The following is a 14670-nucleotide window of genomic DNA, read 5'->3' as shown; positions in this document are numbered from 1 at the left end:
TACAGAGTTTGTGCCGTTTCTGGTTTATTTGCCGAGGGAATGTGAGGTGCGGATTAGTCTAGCCTATAGACAGTGAGCTAGGTACCTGCTGTAAGCCCCAGCCATGTATTTGCCGGGAGAACAGCAGCTGCCCCTCCCATCCATAGCCTACTAAAGGGAGGCAGAAAGCCGCGCCATCCAACCGTTGTTTTACAATAGAATTAAAATAAAGAACAAAAACAAAAGAGGAATGGAAAGAAGCACGGAACCTCTAGGGTGACACACGGTTAAGTGATCGGAAAAGCACGCGTGAAGTACGTGCCTACTGTGGGCTGAGAAGCTAGCCAATACGGATCAAACATTGTACAGAACAATGAAACCGTCACGTTGTTGACCGCGAGGGAGGACCGCGAGGCCGCTGCACAGCCCTACGGCACCGCGAATAGTCCGAAGGGCCGCCCCCGCGGGATGCGCACCAAAAAAGCAGGCAGATTAGTACCGGCTGGTGAAGGGAGGAACTGAGGCTAGGCTACGCAAAACGTAGAAGAACGTATATGTTGCGGATTGAAGCGGTTGGCTGTCGCCGTTGTGAGTATGTTTTTCCGGATGCCTTCTGACGACCGCCGTCAAGCGCACAACGAGGACGCGACGGCGCGCCCGCTGCCCGCGCACAAAAATTGATTGGGCTCGACACGCGGTCGAGATGGAAGCAGCTAAGGCCAGTAGGCCCTGCAAATTAAATTTAAGGCGCCTGTCCTGGCGCAGTAGGGGCATGCAGCGCCAGAATGCTTGTATGACGGAGAGCAGGCAGGACCCTTACCTGCGACGCTGCCACCGTAAAGAAACAAAAAGCAGTCGGATCGTTGTTCATCACACGTGTGGGTGATCCCGGCGAGACAACTGGCCGGGTGCAAGAAGAGTACGGTGTACGCGGAGATGGCCTTTGACGTGGGCAGCCGAGTAGTACCGCCCGCATGCCCCTCCAAGGCGCTAGAGTAAGGGTCCGCCACGACCCCCAGCCGTCCGGGTATACAAGAATGACTGGAAGAGGCTGACCACAGAATGTGCTGACCCATCCTTTGCCGGAGCAAAGTCGGCGGCCGTCCCAGCCGCTGGATTCAGTGTCAGCCACGACACCGGGCACGCACGTCTGGCCTTGCGTTAACACCCGAGGTTTTACCGGCATACACCGAAGGGAGGCATAGTGGGCCATCCAGAACAGGAGGCCATTACGTGTAGAACGAAGCACTGCAGCCCAACTGCACGGATAACTGAAACGCCTTCGGCGGTATAGGGGAGGGAAAGTAGAAGGATGACAGGATGAGTGTGAGAAGCGTGGGGCAGAGAGCGCGACTTACGACGCATCCACCCGCGGGCTGCCCCGCGGATAATCCGGCAACGAAGCGCAAATAAGGTGGGCCATTCGGGTAAGGATTGCCTGGTTGTGCTTGGGCCCCAAGAGAAGGTGGTACGCGGTCTCGCCAAGACGGCCCACCGGGACGCCTGACAGCTGCCTCGCGAGTGCGGCCGTAATATGGCATTCAGTCAGATAATGTTCAAAAGAATCGCAGACCAGCCCACAGCTGCACAAATTATGAGGAGCGAGATTGAATCGTTTAAGGTAATATGGGAATCGACCATGGCCAGTAATAATTTGGGCTATGGATTTGTGAGGGGGGAGAAAGGCTGGGATAGATTCGATTGTAGGTATCCACAAAAATGTTGCCATACTGGCATGCTCAGTGGCCCATTCGCGTTGCCAATCACTTTCCATCTGCCTATAGAATTTGGTCCTGATAGAACGGATAGAGAGAGGAGCACGGCGCGATACGCCGTATCATGCGGCACTCGCTGCCGCCTCATCAGCCAATTCATTGCCTAGGACGCCTGAATGACCCCGTACGTGGTATAATTTGATATCTGTAAAAGCTGTCAATTGACCGAGCACTCTCCTAATGTTAACTACACGGGTATCAACGGACCGCAGTGCCGCGATTGCTGACAACAACGAGAGGCAATCAGCATACATCTGAACAGGCCGCTTAGGTCTCAAAACTGTCACATGATTAAGTGCCTCGAGGAACGCAATGTCCTCCGCGCAGTACGCGCCACCAGCTTGTTCCAGTTTATATTTACCGATTTTCAGAAGTCTCTTTCGAGGTTCCATTGCGACGTGCGCAGCCCCTGCAGAAGTCTCAGAATACGAGCCGTCGGTATACGAGCCCCAGTAAACTTTATTTCTTTTGGTCTCTAGTGAGCCATATACGGTGAACTGGACGTGGCAGCGCATTTGACGCCTTAGTCCGGTCACGCACTCTAATAAAACGCCATACAAAAATCCTTTTTGGAACCCGTCCTCGCGTTTACCTCAGCCCATCATTCAATAAATATATCCAGCACTAAAGTTTCCGCCTTGTTTGATGGGCTGAGCTTGCGCTGGGGCTACTGAATTACCATGTGGCGGGTGTACCGCCCAAATAAACGTTATTTCTGTTGGCCTCTAGTGAGCCATACACAGTGAACTGGACGCAACAGCGCTCCTGACACTTTCGTACGGTCACGCACTGTAATAAAACGCCATACAACAATCCTTTTTCGAACCCGTCCTCGCGTTTACCTCAGCCCCTTCAAACACGAAAAATATCCACGACTGAAGTTTCCGCCTTGTTTGCTAGGCTTAGCTTGCCCTGGCGCTATCGAGTTATCATGTGGCGGGTGTACCGCCCCGGCCGACTACTTCCCCGTCATTCCTGAAATCAAATGCAAAAATAAAGGGTGGGGAGAACCTGTCCCTGCAAAAATGTATACCAGGTTTAAAGCCAATTAAAAATAAATAAAAAGGGTTTTTGAATTAATACCCAAAGCGCATGTTTTTGAAGAGAAAAGCCAATTGGAAAAATAAAATTGTGGGCTAACGGTAACGCGTATGTGTCCTGAGGTGTCTCAGCGAGGGCAGAAGCCCCCGCGCCGGGCATTTAATGAACGTGAATGATGACGCTGAGTCGTGGTGGCAAGGGCATGCCATAAATGAAGTAACGATAAAAGAAAGTAAAAGAAAATTAAATGAAAAAGGTGAAGGTGACGACAGTCCAGGTACAAATGTTCGTCGAGGCCGGCGATCGCCTCCGGCCGCTGTCAGGCACGCCATCGCGCCCCCGAGAGGGCGCGCAACACGCGGCGGCTCGGCACTTGCGATGCCGAGTGCCAGGAACACCCCCGGCGTCGGTCTCTCTCGTCCATGCGGCGGTACACCACACCTACAGGTGAAGCAGGTCCGCCGGTCGACGGGGGCCGCCGGGGACTTCGGGGGTGTTTCCCGGCGGCACAGCCGACGCGAGGTGACGACTCCAGCCGCCAGGTACGTCCACGCGCAGACCTGGGCCTTCCGGACGACGCCTTCGCCACCCGGACGCGACGAGTCGGGTCCGCTGCGCGGCAGAGGCGCCACAAATCCCAGGGGACGCGTCCTGGCGTCGCACACGTACAAGACCTGGCGTCGGGCGTCAGGGACGCCCCCGGCTTCGATGGTCACGAGTCTGGAACTGCCGAAGCGCACTTACTAGCTTCGGCCCGTCCGGCCGCGTCACAGCTCTCTTCGGGGGCGCCTCCCGGCGCGAACATTAAAGAAAAAAGAAAAATAAAAGGACAGGAAGGAAAGAGGACAGCTGACAGGAAAGAGGGGCAGGGTCTCAGAACGACGTGAACAGCGACAGTTTCGGACGCCGCCGGGCACGCCGTCGAGGCGCCCGAGAGGGCGCGCGTCTCCCGGCGGCTCGGTGCTTCCGATGCCGAGTGCCAGGAACACCCCCGGCGTCGTTGTCTGTCGTCTGTGCGTCGGGACGGCGCACCTATAAGTAGACCAGTTCCGGTGGTCGGCGGGGGCCGCCGCGGGCTTCGGGGGCGTTTCCCGGCGGCTCACACTTGCACGAGCGCGCTCGTGCAAGTGCTCGTGCAAGTGTCTGGCTGGCCGGCTGCATCGGGCTCTTGCTTTTTCCTCCCAAAACAAGGTATTTCGTATTTGGCACTTCCAAATTTCAGCTGGGGTTGTTTTAAAACGTGTAGGGACCTCATTCGTTGTGAAAATCGGGCGGGGAAGGGCTTTATTTCGATTTTTGGGTGATTTCTTGTTCGGCCGGCCATCGGGCACAAGATGGCCATGGCTCATACCCTTTGAGCCTGAGCCCGGCCATGCCCAATACCGCCAGAGACCATAAGGTCTCGCCGTCTCCGCCTGCAACGGCCAGCGCGGGTGCGTCGCCGAAATCGGATTTTTCCGATGCCGGCGACGACATCCTCGCGGCAATCGCGTTACAGGAAGAGACCACGGACCGGACCGCGCCGCCTGCGGCGGAAGACGAAGACGACCGACCGGACGAAGACGACCGGCGGGCGGCGGGGGCGCGCGGACGGCGCCGACGTTCGAGCACGTGGCCTTCCTCACGCCCACAGTTCCGACGACGACACCGGCGCGGGATGCCTTGCGCCTACTGAAGACCAACATCGACCCGGCCGCCAAGAACATCAAGGAGCTCACGCTGCGGCACACACGGTACGGCCTGACAGTTTTTTCGCACGCGCGCGAATCTATAGACAACCTGAAGGCGGCCATCGCGGATAACTCGGTCACGCGCTCCTCGTTGTTAGTCCGCGTCGGCGAGAAGCGGAACCCGCACGTTAAATTTAGCGGGGTCGACCCGGACGTCGCGCCGGACGAATTCATACGGGTCCTTAATGCGAGGAACCCGGGCCTCGACCTTGACGTCGACGCGTGCAAGCTGCGCGTGACGTACAGGGAGAGGTCGGGTACGTGCGCGTACGTCGCGGAGGTTGATCCGCCCGCGTTCGCGCGCATTATGAAGCGGCCCCGATTGTCGGTAGGGTGGACGGCGGTGCGGGCGGTGGGGGACTTGCACGTGCCCACGTGCACGTTTTGCGCCTCCTACGGTCACAGTAAACCTTATTTTTGTTGGCCTCCAGTGAGCCATATGCAGTGAACTGGACGCAACAGCGCTCCTGACACTTTCGTACGGTCAGGCACTATAATAAAACACCATACAACAATCATTTTTCGAACCCGTCCTCGCGTTTACCTCTGCCCCTTCAAACAAGAAAAATATGCAGGACTGGAGTTTCCGCCTAATTTGTTGCACTGATATTGCCTAGGCGCTATCGAGTTATCATGTGGCGTGTGTACCGCCCTGGCCCACTACTTCCCCGTTTATTCCCGAAAGCAAAGTCAAAATAAAGGTTGGGGAAAACCTGTACCTGCAAAATGCATACCAGCTTTAAAGCCAATTAAAAATATATGAATAGGGGTTTTCAATTAATAACCAAAGTGCATAATTTTATTGGGAAAAGGCCAATTGGAAAATTAATATGTATGGGCAAGGTAACGCGTCGGTGTCCCAGGGTGTCTCATCGGGTTCAGAAGCCCTCGCGCCGGGCTGTTAATAATGAAAGAATGAGGCAGAGGCAAGGTGGCATGCCATAAAAAAGGTGAAAAATACCACCCATTCCCAATGCGAACGAGAGACGAACAGAATAGAAATTAAAGTAGAACAAAGGAAAGAACAGAAAAGAATGCACGAAGTGAAAGTCAGAAGGAAATCATACTTGCGGGTGTACAAAAACAGTCTATAAAAAGAAAGAGAGGGAAAACAATAAAGAAAAGAAACGAAGAACTTGAAAACAGGAACAACAGCGGCTAGCACGCAAATCGACACACTCGGTGTTATCACTGCTGCTAGTTCGGTAGTGTTCCGCCTTGGGATGTCCACACGTGACGCGTTCGGGGTGCAGCCGTCTGAGTTGCCGCGAAAAGGTTCAACGGCGGCCGGCGCACTCATCGTCGCATTCGTCGCTGACGTTTCTTCGGGACTCGTGATGTTGTTCATGTAATCAGAAAGCAGCTTGTTCTTGTGCAGCCCTCAGAGCCTCCTTCCTCTGTTAAAAGGAACAAGGAAATAAAATTAATTGAAAACAAAAACAACGTCGGCCATCACACTAGTCACGCTCGATGTCGTCACTATTGTTAGCTCCGTGAAGTTCCTTCGTGAGACGTCCGCACGTGACGCGTTCGGGGTGCAGCCGTCTGAGTTGGCGCGAAAAGGTTCAACGGCGGCCGGCGCACTCATCGTCGCATTCGTCGGAAGAGAAAGAAGTGCCCAATGCTCACTGGTGTTCTGAACCTCTCGCTGTTATGCATTTTTTACGTTCTTGTCATTTTCGTGAGAGATATTTCATCAAGGATGAGCAAGAAGATGTTCCCACGACCACCTGAACAAGGTCTGTCGTCTACTTCATCGCTCATTTTTGGACGACGTGCCTTTGGAAGCTCGGACCAGCTCGATTCCTGGGAGAGCTCAACGCCAGAAGCCATGGACTCTGACAGCGAGTACACCGTAGTCATGGGCCGCCGCATGAAGAAGATGCGCCGTATGTCGACTGAGGCGACTTCATCGCATCAGAGTGAGCAAGAATCCTTCATGGTTTCTTACGTGCCGCTCTCGACGTCACACAGCATGAACTCCCTCAGCAGGCAGGTCCTCACCGAATATATTGAAAGTGTGGCCACTGGGCAAATTAACGAAATCAGGATCAACGCTCGCAAGAACATCCTGACAATAGATGTGAAAAATTCCGCAATACTTGAGAAGTTAAAGAACATTCCACAGTTAAGCGCAATCCCCGTCCGCTCCTTTATTACTTACGGGAAGGAGACAACAACTGGAGTGATTTCCGACGTAGAGCTTGAAATCAAGCCTGCGGGCCTCAAGAGTCTTTTGAGGTCATCGGTGCGCATTCTTGACATTCACCGCTTGGGGGACTCCCGATGTATCAAGTTAACGTTTGCTTCTTCGACATTACCAGCGTCTGTCAAAGTGGGCTACGTTATACACCGAGTACGACCATTCGTTCCGAGGCCTATTCAGTGCCGGAAATGTCACAAGATAGGACACGTGAGCGCTGTTTGTAGAAGCAAAGTCACGTGCTCGCGTTGCGGCGGAGAGCATGATACCACCGACTGTGAGGCGTCCTCATTTAAATGTCCCAACTGCACTGGCTCTCACGAAGCGACTTCGAAGGAGTGCCCGAAGATGAAACAGGAAGTTTGTATCCTTCGAAAAATGGCAAGAGACCAATCTTCGCGTACAGATGCTGCTCAATCTGTTCGCCAAAGTGGCCAACGCTCGCGACAGAAGCATCATAAAACCATTCCAGGAGAACTACGTAGCGTGGCAGAGGTACCATGGTCACCTCTGCCTGTGCGTACACCGAGGACGGTAACGGCGTCTACTGATAATTCAAGGTCGACGAGAGCACGAAGCAAACATTCACCTCCACCGGCTGATACAGACACGGAATGGCCTTTGCTGCCCTCTAGGCCCACGGCCTTGCCAGCGGGCACTAGCGGTCCTCTGCGCCATGAAGCCAAGAATCATAGGGCCAATGAAACCGGCGACACTACGAGCAAGCAAAGAGATGAACACAATGACGAGAGTGTACAAAAAATGCTGAAGGACCTAGTAGAATCAATGCGCGTGATTCTCGGTGGTCTCGAGACACCGGCCGCTAAAAGTGCCCTACAAGTGCTCGCCGTGCTAGAGCCGCTTATCGCAGCTCTTTATATGCTATGAATATTTTGCTTGGCGCTTGTGCTGTTCACGCAGGGGAGGCCCCCACCAGCTTCGTCCTAACGCCTCTATTTTTATGTTCACTCAAATTAGTGACTACAAACTTGATGCGAAGCCTGATTGTGGCTTCATGGATGACATTTGTGAATGTTTATCATCAGAGTGTTGAACTTGCTTTCGCCTTTGCGCATCTCTCTTGCTATGTCATCATCATCCCTCATCACATCTTTATGTCCCCGTTCCCCCTCCCCCTGTGCAGAGTAGCAGGCTAGAGCACCTTAGCTCAGGCCGACCTCTCTGCCTTCTTTCAATTAAATTATCTCTCTCTCTCTCGTCGCTGACGTTTCTTCGGGACTCGTGATGTTGTTCATGTAATCAGCAAGCAGCTGGTTCTTGTGCAGCCCTCAGACCCTCCTTCCTCTGTTAAAAGGAACAAGGAAATAAAATTAATTGAAAACAAAAACAACGTCGGCCATCACACAAGTCACGCTCGATGTCGTCACCATTGATACTTCCGTGAAGTTCCTTCTTGAGACGTCCACACGTGACGCGTTCGGGGTGCAGCCGTCATGAGTTGCCGCGAAAAGGTTCAACGGCGGCCGGCGCACTCATCGTCGCACTCGTCGCTGACGTTTCTTCTCATTAAGAAACTGACGTTTCTTCTCTCGTCGCTGACATCTCATTAAGATGGACAGTTGCCCGTCGTCGTCGTGCGACGTCTGGCGAGCCGGTACGCGTCGCCGATCGAGCGGGCACCCCCACGACGCACGCCGGAGCCCTGCGCGCCCGCATCCCCAAAACCCCCGCTTCGCGGCGCTCCCACTACCGCGGTTCGCCGTAGTTGGTGCGCGCTCTGAGGCGCGCCACCTTTTCCACTAACACAGGACATTCGGGAAATCCGGTCGGGTGGGGCGCGCCGCTGCGGCCCGCCCTATCACACTCCGAGCGGCGCACCTCGGCGTCTCTCATCTTCACCTTGCAAGTGACGGCTAGATGGCTACAGCCGCACTTCATGCAGCGCGCCTTAGACGGGTCGGCCTTGTGAGGGCACGTCGTGTGCCCGTGCCCATACGTCGCGCAAAACGTACATGTGGGCACGTGCAGGTCCTCGCGTGCGCGCACTGACGTCCACCCCACCGTCAGCCGCGGTCGCGACATGACTTTCCTGAACCCATCCGGGTCGACTTCCGCCACGTAAAACCGCGTGCCCGTCCTCTCCCCAAACGTGACGCGAACCTTGCACTTGTCGAGGTCGAGATCGAGACCCTCGTTGCGTTCGTTTAGCGTGCGTAAGAAATCGTCCGGGCCGAGGTCGGGATCAACTCCCGTGAACTTGACACATGGGTTACGTTGTTGCCCGACGCGCATTATGATGGACGCGCGCGTGACCGAATTGGCGGCTATCGCTTGTTCGAGGTTAGCTATAGATTGATGGTTGCCCGTAAATACGGTCAGCCCGTACCTGGTGTGGTGAAGCGTCACGTCCCTGATGTTCTTGGCGTGCGGGTCCACGTTGGTTTTTAAAAGGCGGAGCACATCCCTCGCTGGCGTCGCGGTCGTCGACACCGGTGTCAGAAAGGTGACGTGCTTGTGCAGCGCACCGGGCCTCCCCGCTGCGGCGTCCGCCGCCGCAGCACCACCGGTTCCGCCGCGTCCCGCGCCGGCAGAGGGCGCAAGGCCCCCCTTCAAAGTAGAGTTACTGTATATGCTACCGCAGGTAGCAGAGTTGCGCGTCTGTTTTATCACGCCGCTAGCGCCCCTATTGGCAGAGCGTCATGACGTGGTAGTCAAGCAACCGTGCATTGCGGAGAAGCAGATGCCCGGGCCAATTTTTGTATTTCCCGACGCCGCCGCTGCAGCGAACTGGATTGACACAAGTTAACGCCAGTCAAATTCAAAGCGAATCCGGCCGATCTTGGCGTTCGCTGTTCGCGTGCGCGCTAGCTGCGGATAAACAACACAACGTGCGCAGCGCATCTCACAGTTGGTTCATCGCAATGTCCGCGCAGTCCCATCGGAATGACATAATGACCAGGTGCTCTGCTCCCGTCTGCACGAATCGCTCTGAAAGCGGAAAAGCTTTTTATTCGATCCCATTCAAACCCATGCACCACACTGCTTTCACAGAACTGTCATAAAAAAGCCAGCTCACATTTTCAGGATAATTCACTGCTCTGGTTGCTGTTTCTGAACATAAAAGAGGTTACACAACTAAGTAAAGATATTTCATCTACTGCTGCTTATGTGAAGCAGGATGCAAGAGGAATTAATGTCGTTATTTACCATACGGTAAGGGCCTTTACTGTGTTTTGCATTATTACCCATATTGTAGCTATGTCAATCCTGAGAGAAAAACTTTCACTACACTCCCACAGAAGGTTACTTTTCGAATCCCTGCAGTGAAAAGGCACATAATGAAGTGGCACTTGAAGGTGTGGCTGATATCCAGTGCCTGCTAGTAGGTGGGTACGTTTCTACAGCAAATTTATTGGGGTACGTACCAGAGTCGAAATACTAATGGTTGGTCGTTTATTCACCAGTAATATTTAGACTGCCTACACGTTGAGAGCTTTGGCACATAAGCAGATATGCCTATTGCAAAACCCAGTATCCGGTGTCCAGTGCAGCGCCGGATTATGGGCCCAGTGCCGCGCGCTGGATGCTGGGGTGCTAGGCAGGCGCGGCGTACTGGGAGGCACTGGGTACTGGTGCGAAAAACAGCTCTAGCGCGTTAAATACGCGGTGCCTGGACACCGTATATATATTTTTTGAGAACAGAAAGAAACAGAGAGCATTTTGGCGCATTAAAAAAAAACAAAAAAAGCTCCGACCAGGATTCGAACGTCAGACCTGCAAATCCCAAGCCCAGTACTTTACCACTACGCCACGCCAGAAGCCGAACATCGGCGCATGATTTTCTATGTCAAGGACCAAGAAGCAGTTTTAGTTTCACAGAGAGAAGTCTCGCTCAGTCATGGTAGATGCGCTATCGCCCAGCAACTAAAGCTCACGCCTGTACCACAAAGAAAATTTTGCTGTCCATATTCAGTAGCTTGCTCGGAAGCGCCACAACACCGATTTTCACTTGCGATTGGCATTTTAACTTCGAAAAAAGTCCTAAATGAACCACCGACCCGGGATGCTGTATTGGCTGTTACTACCGATTTGGATAGCCGTTTGTTGTTCTTCACGCGAAGGATATGCAACGTTTTCTTAGTTCAGCGATGCCTTTCAGTCGACACGTCTGTCTATTCATATATCTTCGTCAGAGAAGCGCAGGCTAGGACTGTGATCCTTCGGCGACAGCACATACCTGTGTTCATGACGCGTCACATGGGCGCTCATCGCTACTTGTGCTGTTTGTGCGCTCATGCTGCTTGTGTTAATTTAAGGACACTGATGCGAAAGCTGAAATATGGTGATTTATCCTTGTTAAGACTTCTTGATTCCTGAGCCTAAACGCGCCGAGAGCGTGCAGATGGACTCGGCGGATACGCTTGGCATAAGCTTCGGTGGGGACCGATCTCGGCGCCTTTTCTTGACGATCTTATTGTCAGCTGTTTCGATGCACTTTGTTTAAGATTAGGCGGAAAAGCAGTCCACAAGCGATGCAAAAGCGCCCACGGTCGATCGACAATACGGTAGGCAAGTCGCCTGCAAAAACTAAGTGCGGCTTCGCCGCATAGATTTGGTTGCTTGCCAGGCAAGATGGCGGACCTACGCGCAACTCTGCTACCTGTGGTAGCATATACAGTAACTCTACTTCAAAGCGGACGCGTAATCCATGCGGCCGCCGGGCGCACCCACCGAGCCGCCAGCGCCCGAGGGCGCGGGAACGCCACCCGCAGGCGCGGCAGGTCCGCGACCGGCAAGCCCCGGGCCAGCCAACAAGACCGCGGGTCCATCCAGCCGGGCCTCGGCGACCGCCAGGCGCCTCCGCAACTCGGCCGCCTCCCGCCGCGCCTCGACGAGTTGGCCCTTCAATGCGAGGGCCACACCGCCCTCCTTGGCCGCCTCCGCCCTCAGGCCCGAGCATATGGCGACCGCCTGGAAGATCTTGGACATAAAGTTCCGTGCCTCCACGGAGACTCGGTTGGCCGGCAGGCTGCAGTACGCGAGGACCGCGTCCTCGATCGCCCACAACCGCTTCTCCGCCCGGGACCCGACTTCCTCAGGAGGCGCCGCCGCCACAGCCGTCACAGCAGATTTCTCCGAGACCGAGGATAACACCTCATCTTTGTCTCCACCGGCAGCCGGGGGCTGATCTTCTTCCGCAGCCGGCAACTGATCTACGAGATCGCAGAAGCGCGCGACGACCGCGTCGCCGTCCTCCGGAAAGTCGGATCCCCGCGAGCGGGGCGACTTCCCGGCGGGCGGAGGCCGCCGGGAGGGGGGGGGGGGGGTATGGCGCCGCGTTCTTTCCCTTGCGGGTATTGGGCATGGCCGGGGCTCAGAGGGTATGAGCCCAGGCCATATTGGGCCCAACGGCCGGCAGCAGAGAAATCGCGTAAAAATACAAATTAAACCCCTATTAGCCCCGGTTTTTGCGTCGAATGCGTTCCCTACGCGTTTAAACGCAACCCAGCTGAAATTTATGGAAGCCAAATCAGAAATACCCGATTTTTCCAGCAAAATCGGGGACATCCACGCGCAGGCCCGGCCGACAACTTGCACGAGCGCTCGTGCAAGCCAGCCTCGAGGAGGCGCCGTCCTTCTTTCCCCTTCCGCGGCCTTTGGTCACCATGCTCACGGGGCACGGCCGCTTCCCTTTCTACTTCCACCGCTTCGGCCTTGCTCGGGACTCTCTGTGCCCTTGTGGTAGAGAGTGCACGTCGTTCGAACACTACTTGGGCGACTGCAGCCTTACGCGATCGTTGGCCGCCTCTCTCGAGCCACACGGCGCGTTGGAGAGACGAGATCTGCCCGCGCTTTTGCGCCCCAATCGCAATAGGGCTCTATTTATTCAAATTGTACGGGTCATCAGTGACAACCTGCCCGATTACGTTCGGTGACGTTTTCGCATCGACATGTTCGCTTATGACCCGTGTTAAGCGCTTACCGTTTGCGCGCCGGCCGTAGCAGCGTGGGTGTGAGCGAGGCCTCCCGGGATGTGTCCGGTGTTCGCTGGCGGCCCCGGCGTGGGCGCGCTCGGAGCCCGTTGGGCGCGAATGGTCCGCGGGCCATTCGCGCCAAATGGGCCATCGGGACTCGCGACGGGACGACTGCCCTGCAGCCGCGACGCCATGCGCCCTTTCTGGCCGGGTGCTGGCGGCCCTGACACCGGCTCATACCCGCGCCCACGCTACGGTTGGGGGTTCGATCCCCACTGACGGCACTGTCCTCGCACTGTCCTCGCACTGAACACATCTTTTTTATATATATATGTACAAGTACACAAACACACGTCGGATTGTGGAGGCCGTTGTTGTCCTGTCGACCGGAGACGGCGGGGCTCAGCGCCCCTGGCAACACGGCCTCACGCAACCGACTGGCTGTCCGACCTTTGGTCCGGTGTCTGAGAAAGCCGTGACGCTGTGCCGCTTTCGTCATTGAACACTGGCCGACGCCGCAATCTTTGAGGACGGGCGTGCCCCGCAGGTGACGGTTTCATCGCGGAACACCCGCTGGAAGGCCGCCGATGCTCAACGGAGAGCACATCATCATGGCACTGGACGTCAAAGGCGCCTTTGACAACGTAAGCCACGAAGCCATCCTGACAGGACTAGACAACCTAAATTGCGGCATGAAAATACACAGCTACGTCAAGGCATTTTTGTCCAACAGAACAGCAACAATCGGCCTGGGCGAGCTGAGATCCGAAAAGTTCAACACCCCAAACAAAGGCACACCGCAGGGATCGGTCATCTCACCCATCCTGTTCAATGTTGCTATGATTGGACTGGCCCAACAACTAGACCAAATCGACGGCGTACGCCACGCCATATGCGCCGACGATATCACTGTATGGGTCACCAAAGGCTCACTCAGGGAAAAGGAAGAAAGATTACAAGAAGCTGCGACATGCGTAGAGAAATATGTCAAGGCAAGAGGCCTAGCCTGCTCAACGGAGAAGTCCGAGCTCCTAAGAGTATGGCGAGGCAAGAAGAATCGCACCGTCCCAGAGGAAGTAAACATGAAGTTGAACATCCACCTCGAGGGACAGCCAATCCCGGAGAAGACGCTCATCAGGATATTAGGAATGTGGATACAATCGAACCAACGATGTACCCACACCCTAACACTACTTAAAACTGCAGCCAACCAAGTGGCCCGCATGATAACGCGGGTCTCACGGAAAAGACACGGCATGAAGGAAAGCAGACACACTCAAACTGGTCAGAAGCGTGGCGGTCAGTAGAGTGACGTATAGCCTCCCGTACTACCACTGTACGAAGCACGAAATGCAACAAGCGGACGCAATGCTGAGGAAAGCCCTCAAGACGGCGCTCCACCTACCGCAGTCAACATCGACCGACAAACTCCTGGCCCTGGGGCTACACAACAGTCTCGAGGAGCTCCAAGAAGCGCAGATAATCGCGCAAATGCAAAGACTAAGGCTATCGGCAGCGGGCAGAAGACTCCTGAGTAGATACGGCGGTGAAGCTACCATAAAGGAGACACAAAGCACGGAGACGATACCGGACGAAAACAGAAACACCATCAAAGTAGCACCGATACCCAGCAATATGGACCCGAACCTACACATGGCACGAAGACAAGCAAGAGCAGAGTATGTACAAAGAACACTGGCAACTAGACATGACACAGTGTACGTAGACGCCGCTACCTACACTCAGGACAAAAACCACAAGAAAAGCAAAGTCGCAACGGTGATCAACTCGGACTTAAAAGAAATCCCCAGCGCATCAATTCGGAACTGTACGGTAGTTGAGGCCGAAGAGGCAGCCGTGGCTCTAGCGGCAGCGGAGGGCTACCGATCCAACAGGTCCTTAACCATACTCACAGATTCACAAGCAGCATGCCGCAACTACCTAAACGGCAGAATCAGCCACAGCGCGCTCCGCATCCTCCGCTCAAGTGGCAAAACCGTCAACAA

This window comes from Dermacentor albipictus, chromosome 10 (genome assembly GCF_038994185.2).
Source record: "Dermacentor albipictus isolate Rhodes 1998 colony chromosome 10, USDA_Dalb.pri_finalv2, whole genome shotgun sequence".
Classification (NCBI taxonomy): domain Eukaryota; kingdom Metazoa; phylum Arthropoda; class Arachnida; order Ixodida; family Ixodidae; genus Dermacentor; species Dermacentor albipictus.
The sequence above is the reverse complement of the archived record's forward strand: the minus strand, read 5'-3'. Positions refer to the sequence as shown.